We start from the raw sequence: 15,078 nt of genomic DNA on the forward strand, positions 1-15,078 counted from the left end.
TAAAACTAATGAAAATAAGGTTGTTAAAAATAAGTATGTTCCTAGAATTACAAATAAACATAATCATAGAACCCGTAGAACTTGGGTAGAAAAAGGAACAACTTATAGGAACACAAATGTTGTATCATGCTTTTATTGTATGAAAAAGGGTCATACATCAAACAAATGTAAACTTAAGCATTATGGTGTTCCAAGTGGTAGATATATTTGGGTTGTAAAATGATTTCAAATTTTCAAACTAACCCAAAGGACCCATACAAAATAGTTGGGTACCTATTGTTTAAAATTTAGAATTTCTTTAAAACAATATTTAAGAAAATATTTTTTTAAAAAAATTGTTTTTATTCTAAATATTTGAAAAGAAGAATTAAGAAATTTTTATTCCAAGGTAGATAAAACTATTTTTTTTAATATCTTCTAATATATAAAGCATATATAGTTTTAAATCGGAAAACATTTTATGTGTGCATGTTGTCTTTAATGAAATTGTAGACCTTGAGGCAAAATCTCTTGAGTCAATTGAATTATATTCAGGCAATGATGAAGATTTGTAGAAGACAACAAATGAAGCAAAGAATGATGACAATCCTCAAGATGAAGATCTCAACAATGTTTTATAAGCTCTTTCTCCTAAAACTATTTGCTTTAAATATCCTATTGTGCATGTTTGAATGAATCTTTAAATCTGAAATATTTTTAGCTCATATGCATACATACTTTTATTAAGGGGGAGTATTATCTTAGGGGGAGAACATCAAACACAACTTTTTAATTATGATCAAAAAGGGGGAGAAAATGTTTAAAGCTTATTTGCCTATTTGTGCTTATTCACTAATGCACCTTTTCTTCCTTAAGTTGTGTTTTAAATACAGATTATTACCAAAAGCTTTAAATCAAGGAGTTTTTGATCATCATCAAAAAGGGGGAGATTGTTAGCAAAATGATGAAGATGAAGTTTTGATGATGTCCAAATCAAGTCAAGAGAAATCAAGATTCAAGATGTTATGAAGACTTGTATTGTGATGGAAAGCTTTTGTAATACTCTTAGAAATATGTATAGGACTTAGATTAGAAAAAGAAAAGTGTTTTGTAAAATTACTATAGTAAATCATTGCAACAAAACACTATAGTACTATTCACATGAATAGTAACACTATTCACGTGAATAGTGACGGTTAACGGTAAGAGTATCGCACTTAACACGGACGTTGGAGAAACTAGTCGTTGAAGAAAATAGCCGTTTATGACCATTGAAGAAACTAGCCGTTTATGACCGTTGGACAAACTAGCCGTTTATGACCGTTAGACAAAGTAGCCGTTTATGGCCGTTGGTCAAAGTAGCCGTTAAGTTTGTCTTTTAGTAAATGGAAGAGCCTTTGGATGAGTCTATAAATAGACTCTCATTTCCTCTCAAGAAAAACATCCAGAGACACAGAAACTCTTCCCTTGTGCTCAAATACTCAGAAATTCTTGAGACTTGTGTGTTCTTGTTCGGCTTGTGAAACTCGTGTCTGTGGAGCTGGTGAAGTGCTGCTACGGTGATAGAGGAAATAGCCGGTTCATCCTTGGTGTGTCTAAGGAGGTGTTCGGAAGAGAATCATCCTTCGTGAAGTATTCGGAGGAGGTGTTCATCCTTCGTGAAGTATTCGGAGGAGGTGTTCATCCTTTGTGAAGACTCAAAGGAGGTGTAGTTTCATCTCTTGTGGTATCAAGAGAGGTGGTTTCTAAACTCTTACAAATTGTTTCTTTGTGATTGTAATTTGTAATTGTTTTGTGATTAGTGAATTGTTTATCTTGCTTTGAGATAAACGACTGGACGTAGGATTGGTAAGATCCGAACCAGGATAAAATCATCTGTGCAAATTTCTCTCAACCTTACTCTCTTTATTTGTCAATATTAATTGCTAAGTAAGTTTAATTGAGTAGAAATTAAAAGGCACACGTTTGAATTAAAAACCCTCTTGGTTTGTTATTCCACGCTAACCATTCTGCTGCAGCCGCTCACTGACCATTGACATGATCACCTCCACATAATTCGCATAACTGGGTTTGAACCTGTGCAGCAGATTTCAACTCTTTAGGTAGTTGAGCCAAAGTTTTAGTCAGAGTCTCCAGCTGTTGAGTTAGAATTTTGTTCTGAGCTAGCAAGACATCATGTGTTTGTAATTGCAGAACCCCTTTTTGTTGCATAGGAGCTCCTCTCTCACTGTGCATCTCATTGTCACTAGTAGCCATGTTGTCTATAATTTCAGTTGCTTCCTCTGGAGTCTTCCATTTAATATTGCCTCCTGCTGAGGCGTCCAGCATCATCTTGGTTTGTGAACCAAGCCCTCCAAGGAAAGTTAAGACTACTTCTTGATCTTCAAAACCATGCGTGGGAGTTTTGCGTAACAAGCTTTTATACCTGTCCCATGCATGCCCCAGTGATTCTTCCATGCCCTGCTTGAATGACGAAATCTCTTGCTTGCCTTTGGTCACCTTAGATTGTGGAAAGTACTTGTTTAAAAATTTTGTGACCACTGCTTCCCACTCTGTGAAACTTTCTTCTGGAAAAGAGTTTAACCAAAGCTTAGCATTGCCCCCCAACGAGAAGGGAAACAAGCTAAGTTTGATAGCTTCGTCTGGCACCCCATTAATCTTGACCGTGTTGCAGATCTCATTGAAAGTTGTCAGGTGCTCATATGGGCTTTCGTGAGATAACCCATTAAATTGATTACTCTTCACCAGTTGAATTAATGCTGGCTTGACCTCCATGTTGGCTGCATTGACTCTAGGTCTTGCTATGCTGTTAAAGTGTTGAGGTCCAGCAATATTAGTGTAATCTGCAAGAGTTCTTCTAGCATTATTGTTCTCCATACTTCTTGTGCTGTGAACAGAACCTTGTGGTGATGTTTGTAGGAGAGTTTCTGGAGAAGGGAAAAGTTCTCTGGATGTTCTGATTCTTCTCCTCCTTCTACTCTCTTCTAGACCTTCAAAAAGTGGTTCTGTTGTTTTCTTACTCCTAGTTCGAATTGCTTCCTGCATACACAAGAAAACAAAACCCTAGAAAAGATTTGTTAGCACAAAAAGATATAGAAGAAGATATAAATTCAGAAGATAAAAAGATTTAGAAGATAGAATCAAATAAGATAGAATAAAATAAAACCTAATCTAAAAAAAATAAAATAAAATCAAATCTAATCTAATCAAATAAAATAAAATAAAAACAGAAAAATAAAATAAAATAAAATAAAATAAAATAAAAACAGAAAAAATAAAAACAGAAATTCAAATTTAAAGTCAAAGATAATCAATAATCACACAAATTAACCAGTTAAACCACGAGTCCCCGGCAGCGGCGCCAAAAACTTGATGGACAAATTTGTAAGCACCAAAATATGATGTCACAAACTTGTTTCACAATCGGCAAGTATGACCGAATCGTTCAAGTAATAAACTTGGTAAGACCAAGTATCGTTCTTCTCAAAGGACTCACGGCCTAGTTTAGTTATGTGATTTGTTGATTAGCTAAGACTTACAAACAAAATAATTGGATTTTATATGCAAGACGAAAAACTAAACATGTATGCATGGAGTTTGATCAATGGCAAAGACTAAAGATAAACACTTTCAATGGATTATATGAATGAATATGTTGTTGGGGGTCAATTTCATCTCATCCACTCTCATACATTTTAGGAATTCAACATTCAAATCATCATTGTTAATGCCACTCTCTAAAGTACCATTCTAGATGGCTTCTCCCTAATCACGAGTTCATACAATTCCTAGCATTCCTAATGATTAGTTCATGAGCGCAGGAGCTTAACGACAACCAATATAACATTGGGAGAAATTCCCCGGATCTAGACTTCCCCGTACGTGTCCGTATCGACAAAACCAATAATCATGCAATAGAATGAGTTAAACAATGCAAGCATTGAGCAAAGAGGAAAAACCCTAACTAATGATGAAAGAAAGCATAAGTCTTAGATTAAGATGCAAGCATAAATTCCATATATGAGAGCTTCAAGAGATTACATTGATTCCCCAACAAACATACAAGGTTTAGTTCACCATATTCATGGTGAACCTAGATGAACAATGAAAGAATGAAAGAATAAACCCAATAAAGGTGAAGAGGTAGCCTGAGCATCCAAGATCCTCCTTCAAAGGGGTGGAAGAGAGAGTGTTTGCCTACGTTCTGCCAAAGATACCTAACCCTAGGAAACCCTAAAGCTTAAATACCATTCGTAAATTACAAAAAGTCAAGCCCAAGCCCATTAAAGTACCGCTCAGCGGTAAAATACCGCTCAGCGGTGATTGCGCGTCTCGTTTTCTCCCCTCAGCGGCCATTTTGCCCCTCAGCGGACCTCCCGCAACCTCTTGAGTGCCGCTCAGCGGTAAAATGCCGCTGAGCGGTGACTTCGGCTTCTCCTTTTTCACTCTTTGATTCCTTTTCTGATTCCATCTCTCTCATTCTTCACTTCTTTCACTAAATTCACCTTAAAACCTGCACAAAAACACTGAAATCAAGCATAAACCTGTCCAGCTCTCTTATTTCTGAAAATATAGATAAAAGGCATGATTTCAAGCTAGTTTCTAAGTCTAAAGGTTGCTTTTAGTATCAATTTTAAGCATGAAAATAACAGTTTTTCAACTGTTATCAACGGTACGGAAACTGGTTGGCCATAAAGTTCACATCTTCCAATGCTTCTGCTGGAAAGGCACATTGACCATTGATATGGTCACCTCCACACAATTCACACAACTGGGTTTGTACTTGTGCAGCAGTTTTCAACTCTTTGGGTAATTGTGCAAGAGTTTTAGACAGAGTCTCCAGCTGTTGAGTTAGAATTTTGTTTTGAGCTAGCAGGGCATCATGTGTTTGTAATTGGAGGACTCCTTTTTGCATAGGAGCTCCTCTCTCACTGTGTAGCTCATTATCACTAGTAGCCATGTTTTCTATAATCTTTGTTGCTTCCTCTGGAGTTTTCCATTTAATATTGCCTCCTGCTGAGGCGTCCAGCATCATCTTGGTTTGTGAACCAAGCCCTCCAAGGAAAGTTAAGACTACTTCCTGATCTTCAAAGCCATGCGTGGGTGTTTTTCTTAGCAAGCTTTTGTATCTGTCCCATGCATGCCCCAGTGATTCTTCCATACCCTGCTTAAATGAAGAAATCTCTTGCTTGCCTTTTGTCACCTTAGATTGTGGGAAGTACTTGTTTAAAAATTTTGTGACCACTGCTTCCCACTCTGTGAAACTTTCTTCTGGGAAAGAATTCAACCAAAGCTTAGCATTGCCTCCCAATGAGAAAGGAAACAAGCTAAGTTTGATAGCTTCGTCTGGCACCCCATTAATCTTGACTGTGTTGCAAATCTCATTGAAGGTAGTGAGGTGCTCATATGGGCTTTCATGAGATAACCCATTAAATTGGTTCCTTTTCACCAGTTGAATCAGTGCTGGTTTAACCTCCATATTAGCTGCATTGACTCTAGGTCTAGCTATACTGTTAAAGTGCTGAGGTCCAGCTATATTGGTGTAGTCAGCAAGAGTTCTTCTAACATTGTTGTTCTCCATATTTTCTATGCTATGAACAGAACCTTGTGGTGATGGTTGCAACAGAATTTCCGGAGGAGGGAAAAGTTCTCTAGATGTTCGGATTCTTCTCCTCCATCTACTCTCGTCTAAACCTTCAAGAAGAGGTTCTGCAGTTATCTTGCTCCTTGTTCGAATTGCCTCCTGCATACACAAGAGAACAAAACCCTAGAATATTTGGTTAGCACAAAAAGATATAGGAGAAGATATCGAAATCAGAGAATAAAATAAAATAAAAATAAAAACAGAAAATAAAATAAAATAAAATAAAATAAAATAAAATAAAATAAAAACCGAAAAATAAAAACAGAAAAATAAAAATAGAATTTCAAAATTAAAGTCAAAGATTATCAATAATCACACAAATTAACCAGTTAAACCACGAGTCCCCGGCAACGGCGCCAAAAACTTGATGGACAAATTTATGATCACCAAATTATGATGTCACAAACTTGTTTTACAATCGGCAAGTATAACCGAATCGTTTCAAGTAATAAAACTCGATAAGACCAAGTATCGTTTTCCCAAAGGACTCACGGCCTAGTTTAGTTATGTGATTTGTTGATTAGCTAAGACTTAAGGACGAAATAAGTTGAATTTAATATGCAAAACAGAAAATAAACATGTATGCATGAATGTGATCAATGGCTAAAGCAAAATACAAATACTTTCAATGGAATATATGGATGAGTATGTTGTTGGGGTTATCAATTTCATCTTATTCACTCTCATATATTTTAGGAATTCAACATTCAATTCATCATTGTTAATGCCACTCTCTAAATTACCTTTCAAAGAAGGCTTCTCCCTAATTACGAGTTCATACGATTCCTAGCATCCCTAATAATTAGTTTATTTAGCACAGGAGCTTAAGGCAACCAATATACCTATTGGGAGAAATTCCCCAGATCTAGACTTCCCCGTACGTGTCCGTATCGACAAAACCAATAATCATGCATTGAATGAGTTAAACAAAGCAAGCATTAAGCAAAGAGGAAAAACCCTAACTAATGATGAAAGAAAGCATAAATCTTAGATTAAGATGCAAGCACAAATTCCATATATGAGAGCTTCAAAAGATTACATTGATTCCCCAACAAACATACAAGGTTTAGTTCACCATATTCATGGTGAACCTAGATGAACAATAATGAAAGAATGAAAGATAAAACCCTAAAAAGGTGAAGAGGTAGCCTGAGCATCCAAGATCCTCCTTCAAAGGGGTGGAAGAGAGAGTATTTGCTTCGTCCCAGCCAAAGATACAAACCCTAGGAAACTCTAAAGCTTATATACTATTCGTAAATTACAGAAAATTAGGCCCAAGCCCAAAAATAGTGTCGCTCAGCGGTAAACTACAGCTCAGCGGTGAGTGCGTGAGTCGTTTTCTCCCCTCAGCGGCCATTTTGCCCCTCAGCGGTTCTCCTGTGAGCTCCTGAGTGTCGCTCAGTGGTAAACGGTCGCTGAGCGGCAGTTGCGGCTTCTCCATTTGCACTTTTTAATGTCTTTTCTGATTCCATCTCTCTCCTTCTTCACTTCGTTCACCAAATTCACCTTAAAACCTGCACAAAAACACTGAAATCAAGCATAAACCTGTCCAGCTCTCTTATTTATGAAAATATGAATAAAAGCATGATTTTAAGCTAGTTTCTAAGGATAAAGGTTGCTTTTAGTATCAATTTTAAGCATGAAAATAACAGTTTTTCAACTGTTATCAACAAGTAATATAAAATTGTAAGACCAAGTATCGTATCCTAGAGGACTCTCGGCACTAAACAGTCGTGTGTTAAGTTAATTAATTAAGTCTTAAAATTAAATAAAATATGAATGCAAATTGATCAATAGTAGAGTAACACAAAGATGAACGGATGTTGTTTAATATGAGATGAATATGTTGTTGGGGTTAGATTTCACCAGGTTCTCTCTCATGTATATAAGAATTCCTCTTTATGCATTAATGTTAACGTCACTCACTAAAGTACTTAGAACCCAATCCCTTGGCCCAATAAGCTTGCCTTAATTCCTAGTTCGTGCAATTCCTATCGTTCCTAGAAAATTAAGTCTGAAGATCAAGAGCTTAAGACGACCAAGTACTCAAACCCTCATCCCTGAGAAATATTACCCTTGGGAGAATTCAACAAGAACCTGAATTGTAAGGAACCTCCCGGCACTCATGCAATTCATAAATCATGCGACTAAATGAGTTAAATAGAGCAAGCATTAAAACAGATGAATTCCCTAACAATTAATGAATAAAGCGTATATGATTAAGAATCAATTCAAATACATGAGAGTTCACAAGGTTACATCATTCCCCAACAACAAATAGAGTTTAGTTTCCCATACACATGGAGAAACTAGATGTACAATGGAAAAGCATGAGATAGTAAAACCCTAAGAGTAGAAGAGGAGCTTCCGCATCCAGATCCGCCTTCACAGAGTAAAAGAGTGTGCTGTTGTGTTGCTCTAGTCAGAGATACCAAACCTAGAGCGCCATGATCCTTTAAATAGAGTCGAAAAAGTGTAGAAACAGGGCCCGGTCCAAAACAGTCAAAATAGAGCAAAAAACTGGGCCTAATCCACGACGCATGATGCCCGAGCGGCCCTCTTTGGGCGCCCGGGCAGTGGGCGTCAATTTCTGGCTGCCCAAGCCTCCATTGGGCACCTAAGCATTGCGATTGACTTTTTTGGTTGACTTTTTTGCACTCTGGTTGACTTTTTTGTATTCCAACTATTTGGTACTTTAACTCTTCCTTCAAATCATTCCAATAGCCTACAAAATCAAGGGAATTTGGTGATAAAATCATCAAGTATAACCTCAACTCTCTTATTCACAAAACTAAAGCAAAAACATGAGTCAAAGCAAGTTTCTAAGTCAAAAAGGGTGCATTTAGTATCAAAATTACATCACAGATAACGGTATTTTAAACCGTTATCAACTTTCAATTCTCAAACCTTTGGTGAAGGTGCATCCACAAATACATCACCACTATTTGGTGTGAGAACTATGCTTTTTGGAAAATTAGGATGCAGATTTTTCTTAAATCCGTTGATAAAGGAGTTTAGGATGCAACTCTAAACGGTCCATATGAGCCCATTCAAATTGTAAATGGAAAAATCGTTTTGAAAAACTTTTTAGAGTGGACTCAGGATGAGAACCGTAGAGCGCAATATGATGTGGCTAGGAATGTGATTGCATCTGCACTAACAATGGATGAATTTTTTAGGATTTCCCAATGCAAGACTGCCAAAGAAATGTGGGAAAGAATTCAATGGAATGTGGAAAAGAAGGTCATATCAATGGGAAGGAATGTGATTGCATTTGCACTAACAATGTTGTATAGTGCTATGAGTGTGGAAAAGAGGGTCATATCAAGCCTGACTGTCCAGACTTGAAGAACAAGCAGAAAGAAATCACAAAGTATCCTTAGGATAAGAGCAGAAAGCAAAGGAAAGCATACATAGCTTGGAAGAACAGTGATACTGAATCTTCAAGTGATGATGACTGCAGTGTTAAAGAGGAGTCAAACTTGTGGTTTATGGCAGGCTCTTCACATTCAGACTCTGATAGTGATGAAGAGTTCGAAAATGAGCCAATAGAAGTCTAGTACCACATGTTGTTGGATGCATTTCAGGAGATTCATCTAGAAGCGATGCGACTCTAGTCCAAGGTAAATCGATTATCCTCTGAGAAAGGATTATGAGTATCGAATTGAAAATCTAGTAGAGGAAAATGATAAATTGAAAAATGAGTTAGAAATTGCATTGAAATCTGAAAAGACAATTAAAACTGAGATACAATTTGTTGATAAAAACTGTGATAATTATCCCATGCATATTGAGTGTTAAAAAAAGAATGGCTCAATTTCTCACACCAAGAGGGGGGTGAATTGTTGAAGTATAAAATTTAAAACTTTCAAAAAAAATTTCACCAAAAATGATGCCTTTACGACTTCCTTGAAACGCAAGGTACAAGACTTGTTTATGCAGTGGAAATTAAATCGATTGAGTACAGTAAGAATTTGACTGAATAAAAGAGTGTAGGGATAAAAAGATCAAACACTGAGTTTTTATACTGGTTCGACCAAGCCTACATCCAGTGTCCTTCCAACCATAGGAAGCCAATGCACTATAATGATCAAGGTTTTTACAACAAGGCTTTTATAGCGACCTCATGTCAAAAATATAAAACACCTATCTAACCCTCTAATCAAAATATAGGCAATATACAAACAGATTAGCAGCAAGAATCCCCTCTCCTGCAGTCCAAACCCTTTGAGTCACCCTCAAAGTCAAGAACGAAACACGCTCTTCTTCGTGTAATCACAACAGGGAACCTCAATCCAATCTTCACAAGATTGTAGCCTCTAATCTCTCAGTTACACCCAATGTGCAAATATGATCAGCCTTTGTACGTGCAGTTGACTTGCTCTTCAAGAAACCATAAGTAGATGATCACCACGGTCACTTCTTGTTTCCTTGAGCTCTTTCTCTCTTTCTGTAAGAATTCACTTTCTGCAAAAGATATCACAAACTGTTAGTTTCACAAAAGTTCTTACAGAAATCAAATTCGCGTCAATTTATAGATAAACACAACTCTGACGCATTATAATCGACTAAGCTACTAATGCAGTCGAATATAGCAATTCTCTTATTGCAGTTAGAAGCAATCAATGCAGTTAATTGAATTTCATTTAATGCTTGGTCAACATATTTAAAAATATAGTCGTTGTGACAATTATATCAAGCATTAACAGTTATTCAAAACATAACAAACTTAGTCGAATGCAACACGCATGTAATCGACTTTATAACAGAGTAAAACAGTTTTGAAAACTTTTCTCTTTTAAAAACTCTCACAACACACTTGAAAAAGTTTGTGCAAAGACATGAGTTTTAATCAACTCACCCCATAATGAAATCGACTTAAAACTATTATTTTGCCACACAATTTAAGTTCAACAAAAGTGCTTGTGGTTTTTCTTTTCCAAAAACATGTATCATGCATTCATGTATAAAATCACATATATAACACAGTGAAATGAAATGAACAACACAAAAAACACAATCATGTTCTCAAAAATGCATATAACATGTAAGCATAGAACATGTAACACCAACTACATGTGGTTTATTAATTATGTGTTGTCATCATCAAAAACTCAGATATCACTGAGATTGTGGGTTCAAGTAAACCAGTGTTCCCCCTATCAACAATCTCAAAAATCTCCCCCTTTTTTGATGATGCACAACCATGATTAATAATCAACCATGTTTCACAACTCAATACAAATTATCAATCAATCAACCAAAAATTTTCGCCCTTTGCGCATTAGCAAAAAAGGTAAGCACACAAAGGTATTGATAGACAGATAATCAAGCATACAGAGATGCATCAGATAATCATAAAACAAGTAATGATGCTCCCCTTGTCAAGAATATTCACATGAAATTAAGATATTATCCCCCTTAAATGAAGGCATGTGAAATATATAAATGATATGCAATGCTCCCCCATCATTATGCATATTTCAATCTCAAATTACAGATGCATAATGCAGTAAACAAAAATTGTCAGAGCATATATCAGTATGAATAACATAGTATCAGATTAGATAAATCACAGTAATAACATGATGATATTGAATTAATCAAACAACACATTTCAATCTCTTACCATCACAAATATTTTATGTAGTAGATAAGCATAGAGATATAAGAATAAGCAATCAACATCAATTAATGCAAGATTTAAAGATATCAGATATTCCAGTTTTGGAATCTTTAAACTCTTGTTGATGTTTAATCAATTTGACCTCAGTCAAAGTCGATTTCTTGTTGTAGCATATCTCAGATTAACTAGTTCCATCCAGTCAGCAAGTGATATTCCTACAAAACCTTTCAAATTCTTTCGTGATCAAGCACTTTAGAATCAATGTAATACATGAATTAATATGTGAGTATGCAAATGTATGAAAGTACCATTAATCAATAATTCATTCATATACAAGCATAGTGTAATCGATTTGATCTATTTTATACTACTGTCATTCAAAATTCCCAGTTCATTTCGAAAAGTATAAAATCTTTCTTTCTTCAAAGTTTTTCTAAAAATATTTGCCCATTGATGTAAGGTATCAACAGATTCGACCTTAATTTCACCCTTGAGGATGTGGTCTCGTATGAAATGATGCCTTATTTCAATATGCTTAGTTTTATAGTGAAGAACAGGATTTTTTGTCAAATTTATTGCACTGGTATTATCACACTTTAAAGGAATATGATCTAAAGATATATCATAGTCCTCTAGTTGACTCTTTATCCAAAGAGATTGAGCACAACAGCTTCCGGCTACTATGTACTCAACTTCTATTGTAGATAAAACCACACAAGCTTGTTTCTTTGAAAGACAAGAAACTAGAGAACATCCTAGCAGATGACAGGTTCCACCAGTGCTCTTTCTATCTAGTTTAGAGCCACCAAAATCAGAATCACTATATCCCTCAAGAAAAATATTCGAACCACTTGGATACCACAGACCAAGATTCTTGGTTCCTTTCAAGTATTTCAAAATTCTTTTTATAGCAGTAAGATGTCATTCTTTTGGCTGAGACTGAAATCTAGCACAAAGACAAACACTATGCATGATATTTGGTCTACTAGCAGTTAAATACAGTAGGGGTTCGATCATACCTTTGTACATTTTCTGGTCGACAACTTTTCCAGCTTCATCAAGGTCAAGATAGAAATTTGTTGCCATAGGTGTTGTAGCCTCTTTGCAGTCCAGCATTTTGTATTTCTTTAACAGATCATTGCAGTACTTTGATTGATGTATAAAAATGCCATTTTCAGTCTGCTTAAGTTGAAGCCCCAAGAAGTATGTTAGCTCTCCCATTATGGACATCTCGAACTCTTCTTGCATAGTCTTAGAAAATTCCTTGCATAACGTGGGATTAGTTGAGCCAAAAATAATATCATCAACATAAATTTGCACATACAACCCTTTTTTGAATTTTTAATGAAGAGAGTAAGCCCACTTTACCCCTAGTGAATCCCTTCTTTATCAGGAATTAACTTAGACGCTCATACCATGACCTTGGTGCCTGTTTCAATCCATATAAAGGCTTTTCTAGTTTGAAAACATAATATGGATGCTCATAATCTAGGAATCCTAGTGGTTGTTCCACATAGACTTCTTCCTTTATATATCATTCAAGAATGCGCTCTTGACATCCATTTGGTAGAGCTTAAACTTTATCACAAATGCAACAACTAGTAGAATTCTTATTGCCTCTAGTCTGGCTACTGGTGCATACAATAGTACAAAAACAACGTATAACATCACGCGTTCAACGTCCAACCACTGAATAACTAACGTTAAAATGAGCGGTGACATTTTTGTAAATAAATGCAATTGTTAAACGTCGTTTAGAAGTGTAATTCGACGTAAAAAGATATAAAACATCGAATGACTTTTAAATTCGACGTCAAAAGGTTAGTGAATTAAAAAAAATTTGAGCGGGAGATTGCAAATTCATTCATTTTATCTTAGCGCACCATACCCTCTTCTTTTCTCAAACTTTTCTCGAACGAAGTTTGGCGAGCATCACATGTAATCTTTTTTTCATTTGATACAAATGCATGTTAAATAATTACTTTATGTATGATTTTTGTTTGTTTTAACCGATTATTTTCGGGCTCTTGTCCTTCATAGGCGCATTCTACTTTCTCTCTTACTGTGACGAAACTTTATTCTGATGAACCCACCTTCTGAAGGTTAGTTTTCGTTTTCATTTTGAAGAACTTATTTATTGAACTTGTTTGTTTTTTTTTTTTGTTGAACTTATTTGTTGTTGTTGTTTGATTGAACTTGTTTGTTGTTGTTGTTTGATTGAACTTGTTTGTTGGTGGTTATTATTGTTTGATTTGATACTACACTACACGTTCATAGTTCATGCATTATAAAATACCAAAAACTGAAATTTGTTATTTTTTTGCTTTTCAAGTCTCGTAGAGTTGTAAAAAAGGATCACAATTAATTAAAAAAACAAAAAAAATTGATTAACATCGAATATTGACAAAATTCGACGTTAAGTTAACGTCGTATATTAATAAAATTTGACGTTAATTTAACATCGAGTTTCTTAAATTTGACGTAAATTTAACGTCTTCTGATATGACGTCGTTCGCGAATTTGCCGTTAAAAGTCCAAAATATTCGATGTTGTACGCAATTTTTGTAATAGCGATAAGTCTCATCATCATCGATTCCTTCTTCTTGTATTTAGCCTTTAGCAACCAAGCTTGCCTTGTTCTTTATGATTTCACCTTAGTCATCCATCTTGTTCCGGTAGACCCATTTAGTGCCAATAACTATACATTTTCAGTTCTTGGAATAAGCTCCCATACATTGTTTCTCTTAAACTGATTTAGTTCTTCTTTCATGGCCATCTGATGACAAATTTATGAACACCAAAAAACGGCGTCAAAAACTTGTTTAACCCTCGGCAAGTGTGACCGAATCGTATCAAGTAATAAACTCGGTAAGACCAAGTATCGTTCTCCCAAAGGACTCACGGCCTAGTTAGTTATATGATTTCTTGATTATTTAAGACTTGTGAACAATTGGTTATAGGTTTCAAATGCAAAAGACAATAAGTAAACATGTATGCATGAGGATCAATGGGAAAGAAGAACACAAACACTGAACGAATTATATGAATGAGTATGTTGTTGGGGAAATCAATTTCATCTTATCCACTCTCATATATTTTAGGAATTCATCATTCTTTTCATCAATGTTAATGCCACTCTCTAAATTACCTTAAACCCGATGTCTCGGCGAAGAAAGCCTATCCTTAATTACGAGTTCATACAATTCCTAGCACCCCTAATAATTAATTCTGAAGCACAAAAGCTTAAAGGCAACCAACCCTCATATCCCTATTCTAGGCGATATTGCTTTTGGGAGAATTTCCCCGGATCTAGACTTTACCGTATGTGTCCATAACAATAAAACCAATAATCATGACATCGAATGAGTTAAACAATGCATGCTTTGAGCAAAGAGAAAAACCCCAAACTAATGATGAAAGAAAGCATGTATCAAAGATATGATGTTTAAACACAAAATTCCATATATGAGAGCTTCACAAGATTACATTGATTCCCTAACAACAAGAAGAGTTTAGTTCACCATATTCATGGTGAAACTAGATGAAATACAATGAAAGAGTGAAAGATAGAACCCTAGAAAGATGAGTAGGTAGCCTTAGCATCCAAGATCTTCCTCCAAGGGATGGAAAGGTGTGTGTTTGCTTCGTACTCTGCCAAAAATACAAACCCTAGGAAGTCCTAAAGCTTATATACTATTCGAAATATTACAGAAAAGTGGGCCTAAGCCCAAAATACCACCGCTCAGCGGTAAACTGCCGCTCAGCGGTGCCAGCACGTAGTCAATTCTCCCCTCAGCTGCACTTTCACCCCTCAGCGGAGCCAACGGGT

This window comes from Vigna angularis, chromosome 9, assembly GCF_016808095.1.
Source record: "Vigna angularis cultivar LongXiaoDou No.4 chromosome 9, ASM1680809v1, whole genome shotgun sequence".
In the NCBI taxonomy this organism is placed as follows: domain Eukaryota; kingdom Viridiplantae; phylum Streptophyta; class Magnoliopsida; order Fabales; family Fabaceae; genus Vigna; species Vigna angularis.